This window comes from Triticum aestivum, chromosome 4A (assembly GCF_018294505.1).
Source record: "Triticum aestivum cultivar Chinese Spring chromosome 4A, IWGSC CS RefSeq v2.1, whole genome shotgun sequence".
Taxonomy (NCBI): domain Eukaryota; kingdom Viridiplantae; phylum Streptophyta; class Magnoliopsida; order Poales; family Poaceae; genus Triticum; species Triticum aestivum.
Window position 1 is genome coordinate 234,204,460 of NC_057803.1, and position 5,934 is coordinate 234,210,393.

Genomic DNA, 5,934 nt, shown 5'->3' on the forward strand with positions numbered 1-5,934 from the left:
AATATTGGTTTGAATTTTAACTCTGACCAATATTTTCACGGAGCAAGATGAACATTTTCTTGGACCCTTTTGGAGCAATTTTTATCTGGGTCATTTCCAGAAATGATTTCTGAGGGTTTCACAAATCCACATTCAAAATTAAAAGGAATTTAAACATGATGCACAAATGACTAGCTAGTCTAGGTCATACCAGAACTAGGGATGTGTCAACTCGCCCCACTCGAAAAAATCTCGTCCCGAGATTCAGGAGTTGGCGGAAAGGAAGTGGGGTACTCCAGTCGAAGATGATCTTCACGCTCCCAAGTAGCTTCTCTCTCGGAATGATGAGACCACTGAACCTTTAGAAACTTGATGTTATGACGTCGAGTGACACGCACTGCTTGATCCAGAATGTGGATGGGGTACTCTCGATAAGTGAGGTTATCTTGGAGATCAAGCGTTTCGTGGTCCACTCCGCGGATGGGATCCAAGAAGCAACGCCTGAGTTGAGAGACGTGGAAGACATCATGTACTCGGGAGAGATGTGGGGGTAGTTCCAGCTGGTAGGCAACCTCTCCTTGTTTAGTGAGAATGCGAAAAGGACCAATATAACGAGGAGCCAACTTGCCCTTGATACGGAAACGGTGGGTACCCTTCAAAGGAGTAACCCGAAGGTAAGCCTTGTCGCCAATTTCATAAGCCACTTCCTTATGACGGCGGTCATACTGGCTCTTTTGACGAGATTGGGCTGTTTTCAAATTCTCACGAATGACACGAACTTGTTCTTCTGCCTCCTGGATCATATCCAGTCCAAAGAATTGTCTTTCACTGGTCTATGATCAGCTCAAAGGTGTTCGGCATCTTCGTCCATACAGAACCTCAAAAGGAGCTTTCTTGAGGTTGGATTGGTAGCTATTGTTATAAGCAAACTCGGCGAAGGGAAGACACTTCTCCCAATCTATACCGAATGAGATCACACAAGCTCTAAGCATGTCTTCGAGAATTTGGTTGACCCTTTCCACCTGACCACTTGATTGAGGGTGGAATGCGGTACTGAAAGAAAGATGGGTGCCCATGGCAGTTTGGAAACTCTGCCAGAAATGAGAAGTGAAAAGACTACCACGGTCTGAATTGATCTCTAGTGGAACACCATGAAGTGAAACTATTCGAGAAATATATAAGTCAGCAAGCTGACTAGCGGCGATACTCTCTCGAACAGGTAGGAAGTGAGCCACTTTGGAAAGACGATCAAAGACTACGAAGATAGCATTATTCCCTCTCTTGGTCCTGGGAAAGCCGGTGATAAAGTCCATACCAACTTTATCCCATTTCTGCTCAGGAATAGCTAAAGGCTGAAGGGTGCCAGCAGGCCTTTGATGCTCTACCTTAACGCGACGACTAACATCGCAGTTAGCAATAAACTGAGCAATTTCTCTCTTCATCCTAGTCCACCAGAACCTCTGGCGTAGGTCCTGATACATCTTAGTACTACCGGGATGAATCGTGAGAGGAGATTCATGTGCCTCCTTAAGAATCAGTTGTCGCAGATGTTGATTCTTGGGAACCACTGTCGATGTACTAGAGTAGGGGTACCCTATTACCCCGAACTCGTGCACGGGCAGTTGCAGCGCCCCGTGGCAAGGCTTGCCGGGTGACCGCCAGGACCCTCCGTGGTTCCCTTGAAGACCATTCAAGAACAAATTACTCAAATCAAGGCCCCGGCAAGAGGAGCTTGCCGGGAAGGCCAACCAAGGCCCCGGCAAGAGGATCTTACCGGGAAGAGACAAGACCCCAGCAAGAGGAGCTTGCCGGGAGGGCCACTCAAGGCGTATCAAGAAAGCTTGCCACGACGCGCCCTGCGTCCCGGCAAGAACCAGCGAGCGACAAGCTTCCGGACGCGACAAGACGACAGCCGCGGCAAGGAGCTTACCTGCTAACGTGTCGCTCTGGGACTCTCCCAGGCACACGTGGCGGGAGGCCGTGCAGCTAGGGGTACGTGGTGGCAAGCGGAGATGAAGAGAAGCCCATCGTTGCAAACGGTGGCACTCCTAACGGTCACCTTTTGCACTGTTTAGGAGACTCAGACAGGCATTTAATGCCTTTGTCCCCTGCCGTCAGAGTTAGGTAGGGCGCACTGTATCCACAGTAGCGGTAGTTGCACCTACTGCATCCTTTTCCATTTTTACCCTTCTTGTCTATGTTGCCCCCTGTTGGTGACCCCTTGAGAGCATAAAAGGAGGCCCAAGCGCAACTTAGAAGGGGTTGGAAGGGTCGGAGGTTCAGAGGCTCGGCCAGTTCAGCTCGTTCAACACCAGGAACACTCTCAAGCTCAGTCTGGCAGCGTCCATCGCTCCTGAGCAAGAATCCAGTATACACAAACAAGCAGCAGTAGGGTTTTACGCATCCGTGCGGCCCGAAGCTGGGTAAAATCGCCCGCGTGCACTGCCTCGATTCGCTCTTTGTGCGCTCTCCGCCCCCACCGAACCGAAAGGGGCCCTGTCCCCATAGGTGTTGGCGGGAATCAGCATCGCCCCCGACATCTCTGGCGCGCCAGGTAGGGGGCGTCGAGATCGTGCGAACCCGATCCGACGTGCACGCAAGCTAAATCTTCATCGTCATGGCTCCCGAGGAGCGGGCTAGCAAAAGAACGACGCCAGTGCGGCAACAGAAAAAGCTAAGTCATGCAAAACTTTAGGTATTTCCTTACTTTATAAGGTTATCCGCCTCGGAGATCTTGTTCTTTGTACGGAAAACCTGTGCACGGAGGAATCAACTCGTAGCTAGTCGCACCCTTATTTTGTTTCGAGTCCACTCAACAACTTAAGCGAGCTGGTAGCACCCTTACTTCGCTTCGAGTCCGCTCAGCAACTTAAGTGAGCCCCTAGCGCCCTTACTTTGTTTCGAGTCCGCTCAACAACTTAAGCAAGCTGCAACTAGTTGCGACAAGATTGCTTGTCGGTAGCGACCCCGCCAGCAGGCTGCTGAAGTTCCGCACTCGGCGCTCGCGGCAAGGGTGCCTGCACCGGCAAGTTTCCCTAGAAAGCGTAGGGTGGACGTACAAAGAGAGGTTGAACAGGAAGATAGCATGCGCTATTTATTTGAGATTTCTGCATAGACCTGTATGCCGAGGAGCCTTCTCGGGGCTAGTTGCGCTCCATGTTGCCTCGAGTCCGCTCGGCAACTTGTGCGGTTGCGCTAGAACCGAGAAGGTAAACCTTTCCGGGAGGCGTTGTTCCCGAATAGCCGCTAAGGGCCCGTTCCCTCAAGCGCTACTGGCTGGATCGTACGCACCGGAAAGCATTCCAGCAGGCATAGGGAATATGCAGCAAAAGTCGAAATTCGCAAGCAAGTTGAGTGCACTTCGGATGCTAATCACTTGCTATGTTTGAACGCAGTTATGGCCCGGGGGCTGGCAACGCCCTTAGGGCCAATCTCTTCGGCGTCAAGAACGACGAAGTTCTTCGCCATAAGCCTTTGCGGCAACGATCTTGCCGGAAGCCGGCGTCAAGAACGACGAAGTTCTTCGCCATAAGCCTTTCCGGCAACGATCTTGCCGGAAGCCGGCGTCAAGAACGACGAAGTTCTTCGCCATAAGCCTTTCCGGCAACGATCTTGCCGGAAGCCGGCGTCAAGAACGACGAAGTTCTTCGCCATAAGCCTTTCCGGCAATGATCTTGCCGGAAGAGGGCGTCAAGAACAACGAAGTTCTTCGCCATAAGCCTTCCCGGCAACGACCTTGCCGGAAGCCGGCGTCAAGAACGACGAAGTTCTTCGCCATAAGCCTTCCCGACAACGACCTTGCCGGGAGCCGCCGTCAAGAACAACGAAGTTCTTCGCCATAAGCCTTTCCGGCAACGATCTTGCCGGGAGCCGGTGTCAAGAACAATGAAGTTCTTCGCCAAAAGCCTTCCTGGCAACCAGCTTGCCGGAAGCCGGCATCGAGAACGTCAAAGTTCTCTGCTGAAGATAAAAGCCTTCCTGGCAACCAGCTTGCCGGAAGCTGGCATCGAGAACGTCAAAGTTCTCTGCTGAAGATAAAAGCCTTCCTGGCAACCAGCTTGCCGGAAGCCGGCATCGAGAACGTCAAAGTTCTCTGCTGAAGATAAAAGCCTTCCTGGCAACCAGCTTGCCGGAAGCCGGCATCGAGAACGTCAAAGTTCTCTGCTGAAGATAAAAGCCTTCCTGGCAACAAGCTTGCCGGAAGCCGGCATCGATAGCGTCAAAGTTCTCTGCTGAAGATAAAAGTCTTCCTGGGAACCACCTTGCCGGAAGCCGGCATCGAGAACGTCAAAGTTCTCTGCTGAAGATAAAAGCCTTCCCAGCAAGCCAGTATCGCTGGGGGCTGTGAGTGCCAAGAATCGTCCACGGCAAACCAGAGTTGCCGAGGGCTGCACTATCAGATAAGTCTTTCATCCCTCATCATGCATCCTCTTATGGACTAGGGAAAGCGAAACCACGTTTCTCCCCGAAAACTGTCGTGCTCCCTCGACTTTAGGCCCTGGGGCTCGTTCTCGGGGCCAAGTTTGGTCGTAGTCGCGGCAGCAAAGGGATGAAACGAGGAGACCGCACCCACCTCGTTCCTGCCTCCGTTAAAAGCGTGAGATAGGTTGAGCGACGTGGGAAGGCGGCAGGGCCTGTTGCCGGGAGATGAAATGTCTGTCCGAGGGATACCAAGGATTTGCTCCTTGGCGTGGGTTTAACTCGCGAGACAAATAACCCGACAAGCATCCCCCTTTTCATTAAAAAACATCCCACTCAGGTACAGTCCATAGAGGATGAAAAACATGAAAGAGAGGATTACAAGTTCTAGATACAGCTAAGGCCCGAAGGCTTACAAACTAAAAAGATAAGATGCCCGTAATCCCTTTCCTGTCCCCCTTTTCAGGAGGCAGGTCAAGGAGGCGAAAAGGGCAAAAGGAGTGCCTAGGCGAGCTACGGGTGCCAGAAGACACCAAGGGAACATCCCGGGGGCCGTCCGAAGGCTGGGCGGCGATGGCGGCGCTGGAAGCAAAGCTCGAAGACGGGGCGACAGGACGTCAGCATGCTGTAGAGGGCACCACGCCCTCGTACTCCGGCTTGACGGCCTTGTCGCCTGCCCTCTTCCCCTTCCACAGCCTCCCTACGCCAGCCGCCCAAGGAGACGACCCCGGGGAGTTCAAGAAGCCGGCGACGGGGATGATGGGGTCGCCGGTGCCGCGCAAGGCGGCGCCCGACGCCTAGTCGGACCCGCTACCCCGCCGCCCGCTACCCTCGCCGTCGCTGTCGCTCCCCTCCTCGTCGCTCTCGCTCGAGGAGGGGCCTTCGCTGTCGGAGGAGCTGTCCACGCAGCACTTCGCCCGAGTGCCGAAGCACCCGAAGGCCTTGACGGAGAGGAGATCGCCCTCCATCAACTTAAAATGGAGGGTAAACCCCTCCGTCAAGCTGTGGATGCGGGCGAACGTCTTCCACCCTCGATCAAGATACATCACATTAGGGGCTGGGAATGCAACACGGACTCGCGTGCCGCTGATCCCACAGCCCCTCATGTGCAGTCTCAGCGTCTCGGGCGGCTCCACTTCCATCGCGCGCGCAAACGGAGCTGGAAGCCGGAGGCGACGACGAGGCGCCCGGCGCAGCCTGACGAAGAACTCGCAAGGGTCGTCCCCTATATGGACCACCGTGGGGGGAGAAGCCGTCGGTGGAGGTGAAGCTGATGCGCGCCCCGTCCGCCTCTTCCCCGAGCGCCTCGACCTCGTCCTCGACCTCGTCCGCGACCTCGCCCCCTCCCTCTTCCCCTTATGGCTGGCTCTGCCACCACGGGCGCGGAAGAGGGAGAAATGCGCTGTCTGGCGGCGACCCTTGCCGCCACCGATGAAGGGCCTGGGTTCCCTTTCTCCATGGCAGATGAGAGAAAGGGGAGCAGAAGCTGAAGAAAGGAAAAGATGAGAGAGTGTGGGTTTATGTGCTCCCATCCCG